Source organism: Ptychodera flava, chromosome 11 (assembly GCF_041260155.1).
Source record: "Ptychodera flava strain L36383 chromosome 11, AS_Pfla_20210202, whole genome shotgun sequence".
Classification (NCBI taxonomy): domain Eukaryota; kingdom Metazoa; phylum Hemichordata; class Enteropneusta; family Ptychoderidae; genus Ptychodera; species Ptychodera flava.
In genome coordinates, this window is record NC_091938.1 from 10392600 (window position 1) to 10419715 (window position 27116).

Sequence of the window (27116 nt, forward strand, 5' to 3'; positions counted from 1 at the left end):
GCGTGATCGACAGGACAAAACTGGTGTAAGCTATGTAGTTAAGTGGGCACTAGTTTTGCATAGCAGTCACTTGAATACAGCTACATTCAAGTGGCCGGTCTTAATTCACAGAAAACCTACAAAACGCATGACTGGAAAAGAGAGTGTTGACCCAAATATCAAAATGGCATTGATTATACCGCCGTCGATGAATATTCTCTCACGTATGCCTGTCAGGTTGCCAAGACACCTTGAATAAACATTCTGCAGAAGAGAGGGTTCACACCACTGGCATTTATGGAAAATCAATCCGAATCTCGGAACAATGGTGAGACTTCCCATGACACATACTTATGACACTCACGACACATGCCCTAAGGGGAATTCTTTTGTCGTGTGACAGATGGCATGACATTAACGTACTGGGACAGACATTCGATACTGAACAAAGTGCTTTCCATTGACTCACAAAATTTTGACAAGATTCCTAACTGCAACGGAGTATGTGGGGAATATTAGCTGTAACTGGCATGTCTAGACCATTAAAGACACACTACCACTGCGAAATAGGACAATCGAGGAATTTTCTCGAAAGGCAGACATTGAGTATGTTTAATCATTAGGTAAATGAAATGAACTAAAACGCATGCTATCCTCAAAACGGAGCAAGAATGTTGCTGTTCTCCAGATCTCTAACGATAAAAACAAAAATATGGTACGGATCAGATAACGAAATATATTAACAGAGCATCGCTTTTAAAGCATACAATATATAATGTCTGATATTCTTAACTCCGTGTCTGTGTCTCTTCATATACATGACCAGTATTTTAGAAGTGAACTGTAATGGCATTAAGGAACACTTAAGATATGATATTAAACCTTCCTTACTCTACACCAGTCAATCTCTTAATGGTTCATTGCACGTTATAATTTCTGTGTGAAGAATATAAACGTCGTTGTAAATTGAATTTTGAATAAGTTATGGTGTTCTAATACAGTCCGTCGGTTTGGTCGTAAATAATGAGCGTATGGGAATTTGAGAGACTATCGGTGTCAGGATTTAACCTTCGACGCTTAAATTTTGTTCACTATGTTTCGATGTCCTTCTTTACGTATAGCTTTCTTTATCGGCGTATTACCTTGCTGCGTACCGACTAGCCGATGATGTCAAGCGGAGTCTTTTTATTGCGGGAAAGGCAATCATTTATATGAGTAGTGGCGAACACAGTCTTCACTTTAAGAGCGCAGTTCATTTATACGATTTAGGCAGTGCTTTATTGTATCTGTGTTTTCAAAAATCTACCATCTGTTTCAATTCGTAAATTGTTGAGCACAAAATGAAAGACTTGCGGGGATGCGTGTCGGGGAAGAAACTGATTGCTTTCTCTTGCAAGCTTTACCCCACACGAGCAATTTATTTTCGAAACCCATTAAGTAATAACATCAGCGTCGACATAGTTTTAACAAACTTCCGGTGGATCCTGGAGGTGAGTGACATCAATTTTCGCTGTGGAGCCATTAATGCTGCGCTTTGTTGAGCACTTACCCCGCATACGTTCGACGGAAACTATGTGCCACATGAGTGAATTATCTAAAGGTCATCTAATATAGGCGATTCACTTCATCTGTGTGGGCAATACACCTTTCTTAGACTCCCTGATACATTCACTCAAATCGATAGGCATTTGACTGTTTTATTCACACCTTCGTGTCTGGTGACGTATGTTCCTTCATTTGCTTGTATTTAGAGATTACCAACAGCGAGCCAGGGTGTAGTATTTGATGCCGAATAGAAGACCCTAAGGGTGGGTCGTATCAAATTTTGCGGTAAATACGAGATGATCATTTACGTACATCAATTATATAATCCACTTGGAATCTTCTGCCCTGAGATACTATTTTTTTCTATATGAATAAGACAAAATATAATATATGCGAGGTACAGGGATACAGATATTATTTCAAATAAGATATTTGGACAGGGATAGCCTACATGTACGTAATATGCAAGTACAGTGACCTCCTTTTTATTTTATGAACATGCCAGTTGCAATGCGGCGCGCTCTGGCAAACATTGCTACGATCAATGCGGGTTGTGACACCTGATATATATATATATATATATATATATATATATATATATATATATATATATATATATATATATATATATATATATATATATATATATATATATATATATATTATATATATATAATATATATATATATATATATATATATATATATATATATATATATATATATATATATATATATATATATATATATATATATATATATATATTATATATATATATATATATATATTATATATATATATATATATATATATATATATATATATATATATATGTGTGTGCATCACTGCTCAGCTAAAGTCTCCGTCGCAAGATTAATCGAACTGCACGTGTAAACTAGATTAAAAGTGACCATAACGTACAAGAGTTAAGATGTAATGCAGGCGACAGTGTTTTACTAGTGGGGCATCCAATCGTGTGCATAAATTCCATATTTTTATCAGTTCAGATCAGATCACATCAGATTGCTGGATTCAGAAATAATAATTCAAAAGAGAGTGTGCTTTCATGAACTCTATATTTTAATCCATTCTATTATGTAGACATTAACCTCCCTCAGTGTATAAAACTTTTACTGATTTTAGCTTCTATTTGTCAATGAGAATGCAATTCCATCTTCAGTCACTCGCCATGTCTTAATCGAAGAATACCATTTCGGTTAAGCCCAAGGCTATTGTAGAGGGCGTCTCGGTTTCCATTCTTAAGTAACTGCACTAAGATTATGAATGAAGAACTGGCTGTACCGACTGTAGATCAAACACCTCTTATATCACATTCTAGTCAGATAACAATCAATACATTTCAGCAGTCCGCCAGAGTGGCGATTTCTCCTTCGGTACTGAGGTAATGTTGTCATCAGAGACAACATTACCTCAGTATCAATTAGCAATTGCTAACGGCTAAGTTGCCTTTGTTATGCTCTATGGACCTCATGATAGACCAACAGCAAAAGTAATTGGGGGCCATCGGAATTGCGATGAGAGCATCGTAGGTAACAGTTGTATATAACAAGAAATCACAACCTGCAGCTAGTGCATGCCTACACTGATTTTTGTACACTCCAGGCGACGGATAATTATTCTACCGTTAATTTCAAGGAAATGTGGCAAGAGAAATCGCGAGAGAGAAAGACAGACAAAGATACAGACAGGCAAGCAGAGGCACACTTGAAAACGATGCCAAGACAAAGGGATACAGGGGTACACAAACATGTTAAAGACACAAGAGAGCTAGTAAGAAATGGAATGGCAAAGGGAGATGCAGACATACGAATACAAACACAGATATACGCTAAGAGACAAAAACAGAATCCTTAATATAGGCTTCGGTTTCACATTCCACCTTTTTTACAGTTAACGCAAAGATATATCACTAATGTATGAGAATTCATTTCAAGAAATATGAATCGACATTTCATGTATGAAGAGATAGCTGAATTCATCGCCGAAAAATGTATTAAACTATGCGCCAAGAAAGACACACAGACAGACAGATCATTAACACCAACAGATAAGTGATACAGAGGGAGACCCACTTGTCGCATGCTTTGAACTTTGGTTTCTATATTAAACTAAAATGTGAGGTTTTAGCTAATTTCACAAGATTTAATGTCACTTTTATGTGGCACTCTAAAATCGACAGGAGGTATCACTGACATTTCCATCTGACATTTCCTGATATATGATTGATGGATTATACAGTCATCAAACTGCAAATCTACTTTGAAGAGAAGTTGGACATATGACGGGAAAATAAAAACGTGCGCGTGATGGTTACAAAAATGAGTTACTGCATTAATAAAGAGATTCTGCTCCGTGGGGGGGGGGGCGCTGAAATGCTTGAAGTCTTAAAAACTAAGCTTATGCATAATAATGCCTGGTACCATACTTTCCTAACGGTTGAATAACAACTTTTCAAAAGCATACCATACTGTTGTACCCGTCAATTACTACGTTCATCAATACACAAATTTGTTGCAACAACTATATTATATCATTTCAATTGGAATTAAGGTAGTATGCGCCTCGAAAGTGAAAGACTTAAACTATTGCTCGAACTTTTCTAAAAGAATATTTCAAATATTTTCCTTCAAAATCGAGAATAAAAATTTGGGTTACCGTTCAAATGTTGGTACAAGAGAAACAAATTACCCTATAGATTTACCGATATTTGTAATTCAAAATATGGCCGCCGTCCCTGTGTCAGCTCTATGGAGAAAAATACAATGTTGGATTTTTAAAAAACTAGGACAACCCCACAAATGGTAGATCAGAAGTTTGAGAGTCCGAACATCTACCCTGAGGCGTATACTGTCGACGATATGAATACGAGTCAACAACTCCTTGAAATACATAAATATGGGACTTGTTACTTCACTGAAAAATTGAAACATGTTTGCTAGTTTTGTCTGCTACGCTTCATTTCTTTAAGGTAAAAAAAAACTTTCGTCAGAACATCTACCGGTCGATTGTAGCAGTGTGCACTCGGCACCTTATGATAATAAGGCCAATACTGTTTTTAAACTCATGTTTTTCATGATCGGATGCCATATCAAGTACGGGTCATTATCATAGCAACTAATATGAATCCATAGTTCTTCCGCTTGAAGTCGTTACAATGCATTCTAATAGGAATAACGCGGTATATTATGTTGAAAACATCCGTCAATGGCTAATTCCTTTTTGTCGCATTCAAAAAAGCAAATTCTGTATGTACATACGTCAATGGCAACCTTGCTTCAGACAACGTCGACATCTCGGTTTCTTTGTTAAGGCAGAATGCGCCAAAATGACCCATTAAATGAGGCAGTCTAACTTATGGCCGCATACGACAGAGGCATGAAGCTGTTATTGTCGGAACTTTACAAGCTATTGACGCGACGTGTTCTTTGAAATTTCGGATAGTTGAGGCCGCCACTTTGTCTCATCTCAATAATATAAATGAGTTCGATATTGTGTTCCACAGTTTACCATAGGGTAATTTGAGTGTTATACAAATATTAGGAAATGTCTCCTACAACGTTAATAAGTTCTAGTGATCTGTCTTTTGTCATGGATAGCGAGATTTCCTGAAGCCTTGAGAATCACAAGTGAGGTTTATTTGAATGGCTCGCTGTGCACAATATCAGTCCATTCATGGTCCCTCCACAAAAAGAACCGTGGTCCATTGACGTGGGAGGTTTGATAATTTCGTCCAAACAAGGATGTATTAAAGCTCTACATCTGATGATCGTTGGCTAACACTCACATAGCATCAGATATTAACTGCTGTTAATGCCGTCAACAAGCCACAGCTCCTTATGGTAACGACTGGGAGTGTATAATGCAGTTATAGTTTGTCCAATTTAGCAATCGCGAAGGCAGAAAATGATATCATCGAAATGTTAAATATCGTTAGTATTATTATATGTCGATGGTTGATATTTCGGGTCTTGCAGTTGCTTTTATGATAGGGTCATAGGTTTACTTTATGTAAACAAAAAAAATAATTTATAATTATTTTGGAAAAGTTTAAAGCCACCGATGCATTTAAAAAAGACCGAATATATCGTCACGTCGTAATATGTGTCAACGCCACAGTAATTCCATCTTAGAAAATTATCGTCACTTCTTATCTGCAATCTATCATTCCTCTTTACTAAAGTTGACGAAAATTCAAACAGTCGATCGGTACTATCTACCTGTCATCTATTATTTGTCCTGAAAACGATACTCCTGCAGTCCGACTTTCAAACATTAGGTAACGTTTATTGGAGGTAAGTTAACTACACTTATATAACACTACTGTAAGGGTAACGACATCGACGCACTTCTTCTTGGTTACTTTTGCTCGTTTAATCTCGAATTACCGAAAAGTGGTTTTCTTCCCTCCGTTATATTTGGGTTTTTTTTCATTTAGTCCGGACTACAAACCGTTTGGCCTATGGCACTGATTTAACACGTTTCGAGGGGTTTCATACAACATTAATTTTAACCTCTTATTTAAATCACATGTGACACAGGCGTCTCTTTTAATAAAAATCAGCGATATGGGGCGCAATTAAGCCTTTCAGAGTTGATGAATCGGCAATTTAGTATTTCAGAGTTGATGAATCGGCAATTTAGCCTTTCAGAGTTGATGAATCGGCAAGCCTACATTGGATTTGTTTTGCTTTTTAGGTTAAACCACTGTTTATCTGTAGAACACAATGTTTTAAAATACAGTGTAAGGGAACGAGGTAAAAATCGTTCCAGGAAAAAGAAATAGATAGAACTGGAGAAAACACATACGATGTTTAGTTGAATGGGAAAATCGACTATACTTACTTTCTCTAGCAATAACCATAACCATATTGAGTACTTACAATGTACAATAAAATATAATTCGGTTATTAAAATGGTATTTATGTTCAACAATTTTTGCACATAGTATTGCGAATCTGTTTAAAATGGTTTGCTATTTTCGCTGATGTGCTTGTTACTCCCGATCACTAGCATTTCCAGGCACATGGTATCTCCATGCCGTGTTGTCAACACAGCAGAGCAAATAACATAGCAACGTCACATTTCCAGCGGATACCAACGAACATTGCCATACTTAATTTGTATTCTGTAGACTCCTACCCTGATTGTTCTGACATGGTCAATCATTTTTTTCGTTTTCGGTTCTTTGCTTTCATTTGGGACAAGAAACATACAGCGCCTTTGGCAAAACGTGATTTGTAATAATGCGTTCCTCGTGTACTGGGGAATCTAAGGTCACGAAGCTACATCAATCTAAAGTTGTACTCTATGATGAAATCCAAATATTTTCCGAACAAATAGGTTTCTTCTCGAGTAATTGCACACAAGACAGTGCTCAATCCACAATGATTCAGTTGCATATGCGACGTTGAAATACTCCGATGTCAACAACTAAGCATCAAAGGGATAATTAGAGGGTAACAAACTTCAGACTATGAAAGTTCCTTGAAGCTAACTGAATATGTGCTTTACTCGATTTGAGTGTAAGTCATCCAATACCCATAAAAGATCTGACAAAGTCGGTTGGGATTTGCTTGGTCTCAATAGGGCCAATTAATAGCGCCAGCGGCCGATTAGGCAACCTTCCGTAGCTGTAGAGGCACGTGCTGTCGACTTACAACGTGAATGTCTTCAACTTGAATCGATAGAGGCTGTAAAAGAGGGAACGCGTTACCTTTAATGGAGGAATCAAAACCCTTATATGATGCAGTATCTTCATAAAATTGTTCCGATAATCTTAAACGAGCCTTTTAAGGCTCGGCCATTTCAAGAGATGAAGGTCGTCGTCATAGCAGCAGTATTTCGAATAAGTCGGCTCTTGTACACTATGTGTAACTTTCTGACTAAGTCACTCTTTAGAACGCACTCTCCGTGTAATTCTTCCCGTGCTCACATAGTAGATTAAATTTCTTCAAAGGATAGTCGCAGTAATTGTCTGGTCTTTACGATTCTATCTACTGAGAATCCAGGCAGGAAATTGACACGATAATGTATCACATAACGTAGTCCGTCAGGAAGATATGGCTTTTGTAAAGGTATAATAAAACTGGTCACAAAAACAACTTATTATCTACAATGTCTTGAATTAGCATATAGAATTAGTCCGATTCAAAGACTTCCAATAGTGCTAATCACGGACATATTGTCACTGACGCTTTGATATTTCGTCGGAAATCCCATTTCAAACGCTCACTGGCGCCATACTCAATTTCGATGTGTTAAATATCTCAGTTATCATCAGCTTATATAGCTCTGATTCATGTTGGTTTAGACACGGGTTTCTTTAGTAAATTTCTCACCCCTTATACTTCCCTTTTAAGTAGACCTTCACTTACTGACGTTACTATACATATATCTTGTTATTAAATTACAGATAATTTAATAGACTTTATAAAATTCATGAATAAATTACCCTAGTTTATGGGTGTGTAGTAAAAGTCTGTCTGGTGAATGTCGTCATGAATAAGATTTCTTTTTTTCTTTGTATTCTATTTTGTAAAGGCATACATTACTCGCCCATATCCCTGGTTGCTTTGCACTCTTACTTCAAGTAGTAAGCGCCTCGGAATGGAAAGCTTTGAACTATTCCTGCGTTTATGCCGGGGGCGGGGGACTAATTTTCAAAAGAGTGAAGCGGTGAAAACTTGTTTACTCCTAACCACGAGCTTAAGAGAGCCCCTAAACGATGTAGAATAGAAAAATATTGAAAAACTTGAAAATGAGAATACATGTACCCGGGGTGCATTTCATTGTAAAAGAAGGCCTGTCGTCTCCGCGCCGTCAATACTTAAAACGAATATACGAAGACTTCGGCTGTATCCCAGGTGGATAAAAGTACTCATAAGTTAAGTATCCATTAACTTGACACATTTGATGATACACTCCACTGTAGATAATCAGATACTATTTAAAACTTGACTTTCCATGGAATCATTCCAGCGTGCCACATGCCAGCATAAGCAACTTTAGCATGAGAAGTGACTTAGCTATCGCTGTGGGAAAAATTGGAATAGCAAGAATAGATGAAACATTAATTATTTATTTCTGACTACAATGAATCAATGCTATACTTTAACAGCAATGAAGTTTAATTTCTTAATTTCTTCCGGCAGTTGATACCATTGTCAGTGTTGTTATACAAATAGGAATTAAAGTGAATAGTTACTTGTCCTGCGATTTTTATATGATTTTGTTTATTTTGTATACATTTCTTTGAATTAATTACCTTCCTAAGAAATCTGTCATATACGAAACCGAAAAGTTTTAAGGTCATTATTTTTACAGAACGATTTTAAGGTGTATCGTTCATTAAGAGTACGTTAAGTCTTTGCTCTGTCTAATTTACCAACGAAGCTTTGCTGATTCAAAGTTTAAAAGAAGATACCTTAAACACTCGAGCTACAGGTGTGTGACATGTGCACAATGAAGTTTTCTGGACAGATAGTTTCCTTAACTGGACATTATGCATAGGCAGATTTCACGAGAAAGCATTCTCTCGTCCCTTATTGTTGCCTCAGTAGCATTACCATATGTAAGGTGTGAAGTAATCACATTGCAAGTTTCAAGGCATTTTGTTCTCTGGAGGAATATCTTCATCTGCATTCATCTGCACGTTGAGTGTTTTATAAGCACCACAGGTGAATACGTGAACACATTCACTGGTGTTTGATGACACGGATAGCTAACGCTGTAAATGACAGCATAAGGAGAATTTATAGACTGACAAAGGACCTGTTGCTGATCAGAGTCGCCGACATTTGATGGACCTACTATACGCAAATGTTTAATTTGGAAGGATGTGCTAATTTAAATATACTTTGTCCGGCTGCTTTAACCCATCCGTTAAATAAATTGCTTGTTTTTAAAATCGTTCAGGAAATTTGTTTTGAGACAAATGACGTAACAACACTAGTTACGTACCTGGCGTGAGTAACGTACTATATCATCCCCTCTAACAATAAGAGACGAAGGAAATGAAATGTCTGCACGGAGTTAGATAAGGCCCTGCCTTGCGATGCATATAACCTCACCAAAGTATATAACGTGATGCAACACGCCTTTTCACAGATGTCGCACAGACTTGATTATCCGTCCTATAAGATAATCGATTGGTTGAAACAGTCACTGAGAAAACAGCCATCAAATCTTTTGGGTACGCTTTTGAGTTTTCGCGTTGCTGAAGTGCGGGTTTCTGAGAATTCACGGATTGCACACTGCCAGGTAATTCACAAATCAGAGCTGAAATGAAGTCGATGTCTTTCGACGTTCGAGCGGTCATTTATTGCGACGACAAAGTCCATGTAGTAAACCGTTAAATTTTATTTATCAGACGTCGTAATGTAAGAACTACATGTATACGTGCCAAGTCCCCAGACCAACAGTGAAAGAATTAATGTAAAGGGCGACGAATTCGGACGCGCACACGGTTTAGAACGTTTCTGCGCAGGTTTAACTCCAGCCTGCCGCAAATGGGTTATTTTGTAGCGCATGTATTTAACATCACCTGTCATTGTTGAAATTGCGCTTTTACCTAATTTTTTTGACCCAGTGTCTTAGACATACATGTGACCTATAACCTTGTCATATTTTGACCCCTAGGAAGCTGGTTTTTATTTAATATGAGCGAAAAATTAACATTTTTCTCCCATTTATATGGCGCAGATTACCCATTCACCTGGAGATATTGTAAAAGTAGCGTGGTGACACGCTTTATTAAAAGTGTAAACTAAATGGTATTATGTCAGGAGTTTATTCGCCAAGTTTGGTCAAAATGACACCATTCAAAGCGACAGGAAGAAAGTTCGAAAATTATGTAGTGATATAATTTCGATATCGTTATTTTGTAATCGATACTTATGTTAAAATTTCTTCACAAACATCATGAAAACTGTACATTCGATAGATATGGATCTTAAGTCTTGGTAGTTATTAAAATTAACTCATTTGCTAAGCGTTTTATAATTGCTTTCTTTAGTTTAAGTGAATTATATCATTTTATTTATTTCTAACGACGCATTTTAGCGTCCGTTTCCATGGAAACGAGCATGGTGACCCCCATTTTTTATTTCATTTTTGCACTTGCACAACTTCCAAGGATATTTGTGCAAAGTTTCAAGAAAATGACACCACAACTTAATTTTGACGTAATTCGTAGTACTTCACCTTAATGTAATTCTGTGAAATGGATTTTATTGCATGAGCATTGCCGCTTCTCTACATTTCAAATAATTACACCCGCGGGCTTTTTAGTAAACACTGTCATTATAGCGACCATTGGTCTCACTTAAAATGAGAAAAATATCAACCGAAATGAGAAAAAGTAATCAATAATGCTCATAAACAAAAATGTATTAAGAATACTCAGTTATCGTTCTCAAGAGCGATTCAAATTGTGAGCATAAAATTTGAATACTGCATCTCACAAATGCTACTTCAATGCGTCATGGTTGTTAAAGATAGACATATGACCTACGCGTGATCGTCAAGGTTACAGTTATGTTCGAATATGGTTCGCAAATTATTTTAGCCACAATGTACCATCGGAACCTGCGATCTAAACATCCGTAGGTTGTACTATAAACAAAACACCAGTTACATACTTGCGCAATGCGTGGAGATAATATATGCGTATATATATATATATATATATATATATATATATATATATATATATATATATATATATATATATATATATATATATATATATATATATATATATATATATATATATATATATATATATTCACGGATTGCGAAGGTAGTTCACATGTGTTGCATTGCTCACAGGCTTGTTAATCCATCCTGTAAGATGATGGCTTGGTTGAAACAGCCACCGAGACAACAGCCATCGAGTCTTTTGGGTACGCTTTTCGATACAATGTAAGGTGTCTTCCCTGAACTGATCGGCTTAGTTTTGACGCTCCTTAAGTGCAAGGTGCTGGGAATTCACGGATTGCGAAGGTAGTTCACAGATTGGAAATGCTTTAAGGTGAAGTGAAGTCGATTTCTTTCGACGTTCAAGCGGTCATTTTTTGTGACAACAAAAGTTATCCATATAAAAAACCGTTGAATCTTATTTATCAGACAACGCAATATTATAACCACATGTGCGCATGTTATACCCGACAAGCCCCAAGACAAACTGTGAAAGAATTCATGTAATTATGTAAAATTGATTTTATGGTATGCAGCATGCGGCCTCTCCATATTTTAAACAATTAAGTCATCCGCGGGCTTTTTACTGTCTTTATATCGACCGTAGGTCTCGGTTCAAATGAGACAAACATCAACCGAAGAGAAAAAAATAATTAATAATGCTCATAAAAAAATAATACAGAATGCTCAGTTATCGTTGTCAAGAGCAATGTAAATTGTGAGCATAAAATTTGAATACTGCAGCTCACAATTCGTACTAATATGCCTCATGGTCGTTACATATGGACAAATAAGGTACGCGTGATCGTCAAGGTTACGGTTATGCTTCCAATATGGTTCGCAAATTAATTAAGTAAGCCACATACTGATAGCATTGATACCATCGGAACTTGCGGTCTAATCATCTCGTAGGTTGTACAAAACTTTGTGTGACGAACATTGCAATCACTATTGTTGCACTTGGAATCATTGACGTAATTCAGCTACATGCCCACAAATTAGAATAACGCTATGTAGATGCAACCCGTATGTCGGTTAGCTTTGATCTTTTCGACAGGAAAATTGTTACACACTCATTTTCTCCTGCAAAAAAACCAAGATCGCCCATTATCATGCACAAACAGTGAATTGAAATAAATCATGAGAGTGGAAGTCAACCGCTCGTTCCACCTGTATCCTTTAAACGGTTATTGCCAAGAAAATCCAACAATGTCCCTCCAAATACTCCTATGTAAAGAATAACATACTTACAGGGAACTCTGAAAGTTGGCAGTGCTATGCAGAAAGGGCGGTGAATGATAACGATAGCATCTGTCTCAGCCTGCCGTGGCTAGTCCTGCTTGCCCTTCTCTCAAAATAGCATCAATCGAGCGAACGGAACAACCAGCCAACTAACCGAATCCAAACATGTTTCAGCGTTTGCATTAGTGGTCTGACCACTTTACGAATGGGGACCACAGCATGTGCGGAGAGGGTCATATTTGAGGATGTCCTAGCCTGAGACATATCTGCCAATCATCAAGGTATTGTTTTTTGAATTTAATGGCAATTTACATCAAACAATATTATACAATGTTAGATTGCCTGCTTAATTGCAAGATTCCCTGCAAACGATTTGTTTTATTCGTTCAACCTCAATGCTAAGCCGTGCTTCCAACACCCTTCACCACCTCGACATGACCACAAATGGACAATTCCATAAGGGTAAGAAGTTTCCAGATGAAGTTAATAACGGGAATAACACACCACATACAGAAATGTTGGTTCAGGCGATTTAGGCAAATCACCTAAAACACACGATCATGATAGATGCTTTTACAACGATCACTTACATCCATGAACGATTTGACAGTGATGACGCGCTCTGCTTTGTTTTCGCCCCGCTTTGAGTCAATCAATCATCATGAGATCGATTTAACGTCTGCACTGGAACATGTTGTTGACCAGAATAATTGTCTTTAAGGTGTCATATCTCCAGAAATACACAATGCTCACCGCACGGACAAAACATCACGTCATTGCGAAACATGTCTATTTCATAAAAGGTTTCCGCAAACATCACCACTGGTTATCAAAATCGGTGCCATGCTATCACCGTTGCAGAATCTGAAACAAGAAATTGGTGATGTTTGTTTGAAGCAAACAAATTTGAAACAGAGGATATCCACGATAATTGATCCAACGTCTATAGTGTGGGACACTGTTTTATGTCGTATCAAAACCAAACGACTTAACTTTCACTTCATGATCTATTCCGTATTTTCGCAATGAAAGCTTTCGCATTCCCTCCAGTCTGCCCATTAAAGGCGATGATGATTGGTTGTAAAACGGTATATTACGCGTCTGTCTAAAGCATAGGCTATTAAAAGTCGATAATTACATATCAAAGTCTCATATAAAGTCCTTACTGCTTATCGATTCACTCAAAGCTCGGGGTGCGAGATGACTTAAGTGAACTCGAACGCAGGGCGAACAAATTAAACAGGAGAAAGTGTCACATTAGACAACACAGTCTATTGCAATTCACTTTTACGAAAATATCTTCTGAGAGGTACATTGACTAGAAAGTCTTCTGAGAAAGGCATCTGATTACCAAATAATTATGCTGTTTCATTGGAACTATCGAGTTTTACCTAGCTGAGACATGTCAATTTGAAAAATTATATACAAAGTTTAACTTTAGACGTGCCCCAAGTCTGTGGGAATATGAATAGAAAAATAGTAAACTGAAACAATATACTCTGACACACTGTCGCGTAGATCGCGGGGTGAACGCCATGGCCAGCCAGTTACTGCTGGCGAGAAAAGCCAAACGATTTGGATCAGCCTACTCTAACTTCAGTACGCAGACCTATCCTGTCTTTCGGTATATAGTTGTTAGGCCCTTCACTTTAAAAAATTCCAGAAGTTTCTATCGTGTATTGTTACTTAGTTGTGACGCCATTCAAGTATGGATCTATATTTATTTATAATTAGTTATCGAACTTACTCTCCTACTTTAGCAATTCCATAATTTTATGAGGAAGTTAAAAGAAAACCTTCCAAGAATTGTAAGATTTTTCTGAGCGCGTGGAAAGCACCAAGAATGCCCTCATTCGAAAACATGTGCACCTAGTACTTCTTATTCGCCTCGGGGACAGATATTCGGACTCTCAAATTTCTATATTTCTTTTTTGACCTACAACTTGTAGAGAATCATTTTAAAGCTCTTGGAGAAAAAAACCTTTTATCGTTAGTTTTTCGAAAATCCAAAATTTAATTTCCACCAATAGTGTAAAGACAGGGATGGCGGCCATTTTGAATTCCAAACAGCAAAATGTTCGGTTATTTGTTTCGCTAGTTTAAAACTTTGCACGGTGACCCAAATTTTTATTGTTGGTTTGGTAAGAGAATGGTTCGAAAAGTCAAAGCAAATGTTTAAGTTTTTCACTTTCGAGGCGAGTACTACCTTGAATAGTTGCACACCAGATATAAACACCGCAGTGATTGTTCTCCGCCACAACTTTGCTGACTTTGTGCCGACTAGAATCTCGGTATACCTTACAATAGAATAAAGAAGGTGAACAATGTCGGCATCAATTAACGTCGCCGTCCCAAGTGGATTGTTGTCGTCAGAAATTGCACTTCGACAGACTCATATAAGTGAGTGTGAGCCTAAAGCACGCAAAGGTATCATACGCAGCGCGCCACTGTATGCTCAATAAGCAAGCATTTCTCAGACAGGATCCAAGTTAACAACCGAATTTCGTCAAGCATTAGAAAACATCTCTTCGTTAAGTGGTATACCCCCGTCTGTTAAAAGGCATTTTGCAAACTGAGCATTGCCAAAAGCAGCTTCAGGGCAGTGAATGGGGAGGGGATTTAAAGTTATAGGGAGACCAGACCGCAAGACGACGCTGGGGTATGTTATAGCACGGTCCCATCACAAAACTCATGGTTAGCATACCAAACATTTGCAATTGGTTGAGCAAGAAAGCTACAGCCACACCTGTAACACAGTTCATTCAAGTTTCTTTAAACCTGTGCATCAACATACCCATCCTTGCGTGACAGCAATCACAATATTCTGCTCATACTCAAAAGAGCCAGTAGAGAATATTGCCTGTAAAAAGGCAAGTAATTCTATGCAATTAATTCGAAGAGATATTTTGACATATCACGCACATACATGCCATGGCACCATTGGTTAATTCAATTTGCTATTTTTTTTTGTTTCAATTTTTAAATTTTCATTGCGTCTAAATAGTAACAATATAATATTTCCTAACAGCAAGAAGATCTGGCCTAGAATATTCCAATGATTCTTACTACATCTTATAAGGTTGTCGAACAGATTGTCTCGCAACCGTTACGTTCGGAAAGGAGTATGACATCATGCCGTAAAGGTTCTTCGTTGCAGTTAGTAAACATACGTGGGTGCCCCCAAAATGTTTTCTTTATTCACGTCTAAATAGCAGTTCAGTTATTTAAGGTCGCCTATTTACCTGACTACGTGTAGATCCGACCGGAGTGTCATTTAAATATCTTTACCTATTTCGAAAAACGAAGTTTGGTAAGGTACTGGTATAGACGCAATACTTAGATATGTAGACATACCTACTGATCATCGTTCTTTTTAGGTTTCAAAATTTTTCACAGACTTTTGAAGGAAAATGAGTCGCACTGTTCCATAGGCAGATTAATACTAACGTTCTATAATTATATTATCACGGTAGAAAACAGCAAAATATATTATGTATACACAAATGACTTTTCTTTGTTTACTCGATAGTCCACAATCCAAGATATTAGTAAACCCAAGCTCGATCCATTCGCAATCCAACCTCATTGGATTACAAACAACCTTTATTATATTAGCCCGGGGCGAAATGGACCGGGATCCGGATTAATGCCAAGTTTGGGTGGGCGTTTTGGGGCATGGCTCTGCATAATGAGTCTGTTGGAAACGGTTGCTATCGTTCGCATTATCTGGGTAATCTGTTTGCTCTCAACTCATGCTCTGACTATAATCTTAGGTACAGCCTTCGCAATACGCGAAAGAAAAAAGAAAGAAGGAAAAAATATCAATTTCATAAAAACAGGAGCGTGCTGAGTTGATCTACTGAAGTTTTTGCTGAGTTGATTTACTGAAGTTTCGGGGTCATGTCATCGTTCGAGAATGATTTGGCTGCTGACTGCCATATCTACATACGGAAATGGCGCCGTACGCTGTGGAAATAATCATCAAGAAAGTAATAAACATAAACATTAAAAATAATCCGAAGCTGGCAATTTCGTATGTTGAAATCACGAATTACCGATCTAAACATTGACTGAGAAACACGGTCTGGAAAATAATAGGAAATAGGTGAACGACGCGACGTCATGGCCGATCGCTAAAAATAAAGAAATAAGTTCACTACATCACGGAAGGATCGAGATTTCCATGAATCTTGCGTACCATAATATCTGTAAGCGATCGAGGTCGGTTGCTCGGTTGCTTTGAGGGTGACCCCGGACAACTAATCACGAGTTATGTTTATTTTCGGAGCAATGGGATGAACCACGGACTGGGTTCAAAGATATCTTCGTTATTGAAGAAATTAAAGACCAACCTTTGTCGAAATCATACAATGTAGTGCCAACTCAATGAGCCGATCTCGGACACACGTATCAATAGCCCTAAGCCTTTCGAAGAAGATCGGGTGACGACTTCGACGCTCACTTGCTCACCTTGAACTGACATTGACAAATACTGTTGTTATGTCTTTACAAGCTTTGTTTCATTCTCATAACAGAAGTCCAAACTTTACTGGGGCAACCGGTATGTCAAAACCTTACCAACCCTCCGAACACGACATGTCATTGCCATGTGTGAGAACACGTGTACACGTACAAACCATACGGCCGTTTCCAGGGCTAGCATTTATATCAAAAGCGACTGTAGCGTACCGGTACTTTCGGCCGTAGATGGGGGGGGGGGGGGGGGGGGGGGGCTGTTTAAAAAAAGTGGCTCTCTTTGACTGACTGTAATCAAATTGATCATGGAGGCTACCGCCATGCTTTAATACATGTATTTAGCTGTTTTCGATGTCATTGTAAACTATGGACTCTGCCTGCAGTTCTGTACGCACTTTTGGCAAGGATACATCGTACCGGTACTGACTCATCTCTTGCTAAGTCACGACCGACCACGAAGTTTTCATCCTGTGTGCACGCCAATATCCATGTAACTCTAAGCGTACACATGGTTTGTTTACATCGTAATTATTCTCGTATGCACAGCAAATGTTTGACCAGTTTACACCTCTGCGCGTCACTGAATGATTGACAATTGTTTTAATCGCGGAACGACTGTTCCCTTGGGGCCATTTACTTCGTTACGAAAGCGATTTTTCCCCTAATCGTCGTAATTTTAAAAGGCTTTGTGAAACTTTGCGGATACCTGTATGGCCTACGTGTTTATGAAACAGTACATGTTTATGGTATGCCAATAATGTTTGTTTGAGAATCGCTTCGGCTGATTTTCACGGAGCGGTCTACCTTGCTGTTGCCAGTTGTCACTCAAGGGCCATTATGAATTTTCGATGAGTTAGGGGTCTTTTATACCCCGCACACCGGTTTAAACGCAAAGTCAAGGCAAATAGCTATTTCATTCCAGGGAATCGCTGTGATTTGTAAAATGCAAGTCACTTTAAATGAACAGTACTGGCGACAGGTCCATCTATTCTGTACTCGTTAAATATGCTGTGACGTACTTTGCCATTGTACGAAAATGTTAAACTATCATATCTTTCTGAAAGTGACTAAGTATTTCATTGTAAAGTGAAAGTGTATTTCAGTAGCTTGCTCATTGAAAAGCTGATTCAATATAAAGTGTATGCCCATAAGCCAATGAAAACACTTTTGAAATTCGACAATAGCAAAATACACAAGCTAACAGACTGACAACTTTGAAAACCTTATAGGTAGTATACGTGCCTTCCTATTTAAATCTGATGCCTAGATATCTGTTTATCTATCGACCTACCTATCCCCTGGCTCCCCTGCCTACACGACTACCAATGAGAACGTGGACGGCATGTGATGATCACAATAATCTTTTATGTGTACTTATAAGTCGTATTAGAAAAGACTAAGGACCCACGATATCTTTGATATCTTGTCGTCTTAAAGATTGGCAATCAATCATAATATATCAAATAATTAATTAATAACGTTTGCTACCATGCCTTTCGAAAATCATATATTCATGATATCATTTTATAATGAACCTATAATCACCGATAAATCAAGGTAAAGCTATAATGAAATGATGAATTTGAAGACATTCATAACTAAGCTTCATTCACGTCCATCGAGTTTTAAACGCCTTCAGCAGACAGTTTCGCCAGTAGGACAACGCCTGGCTTAAAGTTACTCCATGCCAATAATGAGAAGAGCTTTTTACTCTAATTGGAAAGGGTCATGACTCAAGGCAGCTGGAAGGAAGTATTAATGTTCGAATTTCCTCCAGATGCCTTTATATAAAATGCAGAAAATAGATGCACATGTAACGTGTTACCAGAATAGCATCACTATACTACTGTTATCGCGCCGAACTTAGATACTTTAGTGTTGTATGTACTAATAATGAGATATGCATTTCCCATCATCTAGCTATTCGTTGCCGATGCCAAGGTAAGGATGTCGTCATTAAGGATTGTGATTGTGCCGATAATGAATACATTGGTGATTTATTACACCAATTTTCTCAATTAAACAAAATCCATTTCTTCCGCTGTAATGCGAAGAAATAAAATCACCCGCTGACAGAGATCGCTTTATGTCGTTAACAGCAAGTAATTGATACGAAAGGTGCTGAATAATGACACATAATAGCTGCATGCAATTGACATAATTTCACTCTAACGAACTGCAACAAGATTGTACCTTATCTTTGTTCCAACCCCAACGTTTTTACTATATGAAATCTGTGTTTCATAAAGAAAATAACATATCAATAAAACCTCCCGCGCGACTTATTCAAGCAGTATAGCATCGTACTTTTACAGGCCCCATCAAACCGCGCATTAAATTTTGCTGAGGAGACCAACATGTTTAATTCCCTTACCTATTGCCTTTATACAAGGCAATGATTTTCCCGCCTCTGAGTCCCGAGCCCTTGATGAAAGATAATCGAACAGATTCTCGGTGGAACATCCACTTCATAGCATTTCAAAACAAACAAGCAATATAAATTGGGGTTGATATGACGTATGTTTTGTGAACTAGTCACAGGAAATTCATTGACGTCATTGCTCTATGGAAATATATTCAATTAAAATCCATTCAAAGACTCCATAGAACATATTGTCAATTTCACATATCTCACTGTCATCATGAACGATAAATTACGAGGAGAAAGACAAAGAAACTAGTGCCATGTATCACTGGTAACCCTTAACTTTGAAAGATTTATATATATATATATATATATATATATATATATATATATATATATATATATATATATATATATATATATATATATATATATATATATATATATATATATATGATGCTGTCATGTCAGCTTCTCAGCTTTTTCCGAAAGAATTCGCTATCTGTCTATAGGGGCGTTTGAAAACAACTCTGGTTCGTGACTGGAAGCAAGGTTTTCCATTCTGCGTAGCTGTCATTAAAAATACACGACTTACTACTGGTGTGCTATTGTTATCTGCGATTGTTTTGCATTTTTAAGGACAACTACCTGCGTTAACTAAATGTACACGTGTATATACTACGTACCTTAACTTGTTATTTTTTTGACAAGTATTGTTGTCCAGAGTAGAACTCAAATGTAAACTATAGCAGTGTTAATGACTCTGTATTGAGCTAGAACTTGCATTTCACATACAAAACAAAAATAGTAAAAACATAAAACATTCACAAGAGTTACAGCAACAAACCCTTTAAGTGGAAGTATGTGTTCTTTCAATGCATGGGAAGTTGGTATACGCGCTTGGTACGACTGCATTTGCAATTAATGTATTTTAATTTGAACGTTAACCCATACAAAACACAAAGTGAAACATATTTTCATTGGATCGTTAAAAAAAAAAATTGCTATTAACATTACTCGAAAGGTCTAATTATCAAGTAATCTATGCATCATAGATCGACATCCGTTTTCAAAACAGCATATTAGTCTACTTTTCTAATCATACGTCATAGTACCTTCAAAAATCTTAATATTGTTGTTCTTGCTGAAGCAACGAGGTGAAATGGATTTAGGCGTCCTTTCCGAAAAATGAAAGCGCAACCTGTATTTGGAAAGTAATGGCAAACACAACTCTTTGTAGCTATTGCGGGCATAGAGGGGCGGTGCCACTTTAACGAAGCTGAACTTTCTGCGACCATTCTCTCGATGAGTAGACTCAGAAGAAAATTTTGCAATATCAAGACAGAATGAATGACGCCATCACCGGCAGTGCCTTGGTACTTGTTATGCAAAAGTATTTGCGACTATTGAGAGGAGTTCCCCAAAGAACACTTACAAACAGGTAAAAGTAGAAGCAGGGATTCTGAGAAATGGTTTGTCTCTTTTTCTGGCCTAGAGAGAATGACGTGAAAACGGAAAGTACAAAAGAAATGCATTACTGCAATTTAAATGTAAGAATTAGTTCGAGAGGCATCCCTTACTTCCGAGACTTGAAAAGTTAGCAACGAAATCATCGTCTATTCTTTGCGTATGAAGTAGCTTACATGGCGTCATTATAGATATATATATATATATATATATATATATATATATATATATATATATATATATATATATATATATATATATATATATATATATATATATATATATATATATATATATATAACGTTGATCAATCTGTACCGTCCATCAATTACCTTGGTGTATGATCGCACTTACTCCCCTTGTAACCATTTGCCCCTACGGCGATACATGATCTTAACTGTCATCATGCGATGTGAGCTGATAGTTTTCCAGGCTGAATGCAGAAAGTTATGGCATTATGTCAGTATGCCTAATTGAAATCAGATTAACTTTCATTGATCATACCTTAGACATAGCGTGCCTTTCCTTAAAGTTTGCTTAAATTTCACAATATCAACGAACACACACTAAGAAGCACACTTCGAAAAAAGAAGGTAGTAGATTTTTTGAATTATTCATGTACTTGCACATCAACAGGGTAGAAGGTTCAATTATCCTTGTCCTTAATGTGCCGTAAAAGATGCTCTTACTTAGCGCAGCATAATCTTACCTTTCTTTAGTCCACGGTCGTTCAACCATCATTGGTGGAGCATCCGCGATGGAGTAGCTCCTAAGTACGAGATAAGGTCAAATCAATGCAGGAATATTCAGTCTTTCAACATGCGTATGTTCAATCTTCATTGAAGACGAAAGGTAGTAACTCTTGTGCTACAGATCCTTTAACATTTCCGCCCAAATGTTTCAAGCGGCAAAGTATTGCATTCGTGTATTGTCTGACTCGTTAGTAAACTACACTGTAAAAATAGCGGACGCCAGACGCGTCTTTACGCGTTCAAAATGTAGATGTCAGTGTTCAAATTTGAACGGCTAGTGTTCATATTGTTAACACTAGTGTTCATATTATTAACAATGATGTTCTAAACCTGAACACGTAGTGTTAACAACCATCTTCTTCAAGTGTTCAAAAACTCAGCATGACAGAAATTTTGCAATACTGTAAAACAATTAACAATCTTTAGTGTTTTTTACTTTATTATGGCTATATTAAATTTACTGCTGCATCGCTGTTAGGCAAACGTACACGGATTTTGATGTAACGAAAATCCCACTAAGTGAAAAATATCTCCGGTCTAAAATTACTGAAAGCATGTTTTTTCTAAAAAAAAAAAGCTATACAAAATAATTTTACACGTTTATTACGGGTTGAAATTTGGAAATTTGGAAAAGAAAATCAGAATACCACTATGAACGTTTTAATTTTAACATCGGCGTGCAAGAGGCGTTCTACTCCTTAACACTTGGTGTTCAAGTTTGGTGCCTCTTCTTTCCCGTCATGCATCAAAACGGAAGTTGCGACATTTTTCTTGTAAACGCACGCTGAAGTCGTGATCGTGTGGAAGAAAGACCAGAAAGGGTAAGTTTTCTCTCAAAAATAGTGAAATATGTTGAATTTTGAAGAATCTGTATTATTATCCTTTGAAATTATTTGTGTAGCACTTTGGAATAGCTAAAATACGTGAAGAAACCTTTTTTTCAGTGGCTTGTATACCATACATTAGCTGTAAATACGCAGCGGTGTTTTGGGCCATGGCGTATCGATCGCACTCGGGTCAAGGGTCATCACCGCAAAACTGTAGCGAGACCCTTGACCCGAGCGCGATCGATATGCCACAAACCGCTGCGTAATCACAGCAAACACATGTCTTTTAGTAATCACAATCGCATATAAAACATCGCAGAGTGTACACTCTATTGTTTCAGCATATGAGAGTTGGCCTTTCTTTTACTTTTCATCAGTTGATGGCAAGAAGAGGCCAATATTTTGTAACAGTATCGAAAGAGGCACTGTATACCAAAGTCACCCCTTTTCTTAACCTAATAAGGTCACCTGTCTTTCATTTAAAGTCTCATGTCGCCATAATACCTATAATTGTTGCATTATTTTCAGGATGTGAAAAGTTGGATTTACCTGGTAATCGAAGAGTTATGGTGCAGAAATTGAAGAAGATGAGTGTAGAGGTAGCTGTATGGAAACAAGCTTGAGAACCTCAGTTCATCTCTAATGTAGATTTAAACTTCCGAGTGTCAGTAACTGAATTTGATAAGTTTCTGTATTTTTGTTCTGAATTTATCTAAGCTTTGGTAGAACGCCATGATCAACTAAATGTTAGTGGATAATAAGTTTTCAAATACGTGTAGTCTCCCTTATCAGATGCAAGAATGGAATGAAGAATTAAAGCAGAATGCGACAGAAAATTCAGAGTGAAAAATGTACACTCTGAATTTCTGAAATTTTCACTCTGAATTTTCCGTCGCTTTCTGCTTCAATTCTTCATTGCACCCTTGCATCTGATGAAGGAGACGTCACGTCTTTGAAGGCTTAAGCTCCAGTAACATTTAATTGATCATAGCCTGCTACCAAATCTTAGATTATTTTGTTTTGTAGATCAACACGTCTTTTGTTCTCGATTTGTTACTTTTTTTAGCTTTGCTTTCAGCGACGCAGAGCTTATCTAATAGGTGAATGTGAGGCATTGTCCTCAAATTTTTACATCCCAAGCTTTTCTTCAAAACGGCCAGTACGATTCCTTTAATATTTGGAGTACAGGTCCCAGAGATTACCCTAATCATATGTTAAAGTTATGGTGAAATACGCAAATTTGTATTTTTGAGGCGAATTTTGCTATTTTTTGGCAAAAATCTTCTTCTCTCTTACTGGTGGTTCGAAGTCTTCAATATTTAGTAAACATGTCCCTAAGAATGACCTTCGTAAAATTTGTGCTAGTTGTGATGAAATTTTCAAATCTTTATTTTACATGGCAATTTTTTCGTTTTTGGTCGAAAAATCTTTAAAAATCTTTTTCAAAACTACTTAATGAACAGCTTTGATATTTTTGACATAAGTATCTTCGTATAGCTTTTCAGATTGTTCGAATTATGCAGAAATATGCAAATTTGTATTTTTGAGACATAAAAGACATTTCAGACATTTTTAGATAAAGGGAATTATCAGGTTGTGATACATTCAAGTTATGATGAAATCTGCAAATTTTTATTTTGGGGTCAATTTTTACCATTTTTGGTCAAAAAATTTGTATCTTAAAAATTACCTGTCTGATAGCTTTGATATTTGCTACACATGTTTTTGGGATGATCTCAATTTGGTATGTCCAAATCATGGTGAAATCTTCAATTGTGTATTTTTTGCAGCTTTTTCCCATTTTGGTGAGGCCATCCCGAAGTGAGCCGTCAGAGATCCTTCACATAACACTGCGAGCTCTTTCGACGTCTAAGTCGCTTGTTGTATTGCTATATTGGTGTTGAAATGGGTAACATTTAGGTTCTTGACATTGGTTTTAGACTGCAGTTTCCTTTTACAAGTGAATTTAAGTAAGGACTGAAATTTCCAGATTCAACAGCAAATGCTTATTGACATAACGACAAAACTTATGAAACGAAGTCAAAATTAGTTAATGTGTTTTTAATTTCTGAGAAGTAGAGTTTTGAAATGTCACTGATTTATTTCAGAGTTTATTTAAAGGTATTAAAAACCATCAAATCTTTCTCGTTCATGAAGGACTCTGTTGGACAAGGAAATGGGTTTTACACCTCCAAGGACCCTTTACCCACTTTCTGCATGTTGTGTCTTACTGTGACACTTTGTGACAACTTGACATGTTGTGCATTATGTTATGTTTACTTTAGTGTGGACAATTATGTGCCATGTGCGTCAGAGAAGCCGTGACTAACCTTTTTCCAAGTTTGCAATTGTCTATACAAGAGGAAATGTCTCAAACTATCTTACAAAAACGGAGTAAACATTTCATACGAATACTGTTTTCAAAGCAATAAATAAGACAAATTTTGAGCTTTTTCAAATAGATATTTTGTACGTTTTTACAAGTATGAACATATAATGTAATCCACAATATTGAAGTTAAACCTGTTTTGTCATTACTTTGTTCATATATTTTGAAAACGATCGGCAGTGTTTATAAAGATTTTCTTTTGTTTATGTTTTAACAGGAAGGTGTTTACATCGTTGGTGTTTTCTCTGACAAACTCTACAAAGTGGCCATGTTTATTTTCCCATTTTACACTAAATAATTGTATTTTACTCAACTAATTTTTGTGTATTTTTAGAATAAAATAATTTTACTGAATATCAGTGGTCCGTTATGTTATTTCCAGGCTTGAACACCCCCTGAACGCCAAAAGTTAATGTGTTCAACAAGTGCATATCATGTGTTCAATCTTTAACACACTTATCGTTGAACTTGTTCTGTTCTGTTCTGCATTGCCTTGGAACCATAAATTGAAACGTCAAGAGAAAATCAGACTTCTGCTCAATGTCCAGGACATCGAGGTAAGCGTGCCAAAAACATCATATAATTCTCATATTTCCCACCTAAATGTATTCGTATATGCAAATATTTTAATGAATAATGTTTGAGCATTCAGATTAAATGAAATGACTCATTATCAAAGAAGGATATACACTGGAAGAATATACGATATTGGACTTGTTCACTGACAAATATACCGGTAAGCAAGAACTATGCAAGTATTTGTTAGCTGCTAAGACTTAACCACATAACAAAATGCTTATATTCGACTGAGAAGAGCAAGTCTAAAGCCTTGTTTAAGGTTTGATCGATGTCTTCTTTGACAGGTGTTCATATCCTTAAAGAAAGCAATATTCGTAAAGGGCACGTCTACAGAGTGGCGAAATAACCCATGGTCTCAAATTGCTGACGTGTCAAAATGGTCATATTTCCCAAAAGGTTGAAACAAATATTCAAAAGAATCCGACTAAGATGTTCAGCTTACATCACTTGCAGGGAATTATTGTACCCTTCATTGGCGTGGACAAGTTTTCAAATAGCCTCTGTTTATTTTAGCATTTGTGTCAGTCACACTCGGAATTTAACCACACTTTGACGTAGGCTGTGACGTAATCAAAACCTGGTTCGTCATACATTGCAGATCCGAATTGATCAACACGACTAATACGACTTCAACTCACGTTTCTATCAAATGTTTGAGAATCCCGGCAATTGGTGAGTTCGATGTGCTGGAAAGTTTACTGTTACAATTAAATTATTTCCCCTGCTTGCCTATAGGTTATCCGCCACGTGGGGGCCATTCAGACACGACTATTATCATTTGCAGATGTGAAAATTCATGTAACGCGCCATGATACCAAGTACTTTAATTGTTCAGTCTCATAAGACAGCGTGGATAAAGTTCACAAAGACGTCATTATAGCCATTGCCAGAAAATATAACCGAAGGGAAGCCACATCTCTTGACTTTCAACCAATAGGTATAGTCAAAAGGCATTGCCAATAATCATCAATATTGGAAAATTGTCGAAGAATGTGTTTTCATCGGTCAGAGGGACACGGTTCAGTGTATCAAATATCTAACTTTCAAGTCTAGAGTAAACCGCCAATATTTTCTTTAATTGGTCTGTGTACGCGACCAACACGATTTCAAACAAGTTGACCCAACCGGGGGACATATATTGATATTATGTTCCGAGATTTCACATTCTTGAAAGAAACCACGCTATCGTTTGCCTCACCCAATGCAAAGTTATACATTTTTCATCAGTTATCCCCTTCTGACAGGAAAAACATGCTGCCATAGGCAGAACTGAATCGTGAATATCATACAAATCTTAACGGCCACGACGCATCATAGTCAAGTCAAAATACCTGGCTAACGATTAGTAATGCTATTGCTTACATGGTGATAGCGGGATATCGGCTAACTTAACCTTGAATTTCTAAAAATACTGTTCACAAGAGCTAGTTATACGACTATTATCATGCAGTTATAGCCGAACTGTAATCAAAGCTTACGTGCAAACATATTTTCCGTACACATAATCTCCTAATTTTCTCAAGTTGACTTTGCAGAAAATAGCTCTTGGACTTGGTTACACTTTGCCGCTCAAGCCATAGATGGTAATAATAATTTGAAATCAGTATAACGTTATCCCTGTATATCCAGTGGAATAGAAAACGCAAACACATACGTAACTGCATCTCCTGAAAGAAAGACTTAAGATTACATCCTCAACCTATAAGGATATCATACAATGTTTCATCGTTAGTACTTGTCGGGGATTTGAAAGTCTTTTTATAGTGTCACGGATCTTT

The 27116-nt window shown here is 37.0% G+C and overlaps 1 protein-coding gene across 2 annotated transcripts in view; it reads right to left on the bottom strand.

The window, feature by feature from the left end:
• Positions 1-27116, bottom strand: part of LOC139143492 (oxytocin receptor-like) — a 105932-nt gene that overhangs the window by 57870 nt on the left and 20946 nt on the right. Inside the window, exon 1 of one of the 2 annotated variants that reach the window (XM_070713855.1) lies at positions 12493-12650. The exons of the other annotated variant lie outside the window; for it this stretch is intronic. The gene's annotated coding sequence lies outside the window, so the exon portion shown is untranslated. Of the gene's footprint in view, positions 1-12492; positions 12651-27116 lie in introns of those variants that run through there. 2 annotated transcript variants of the gene reach the window in all.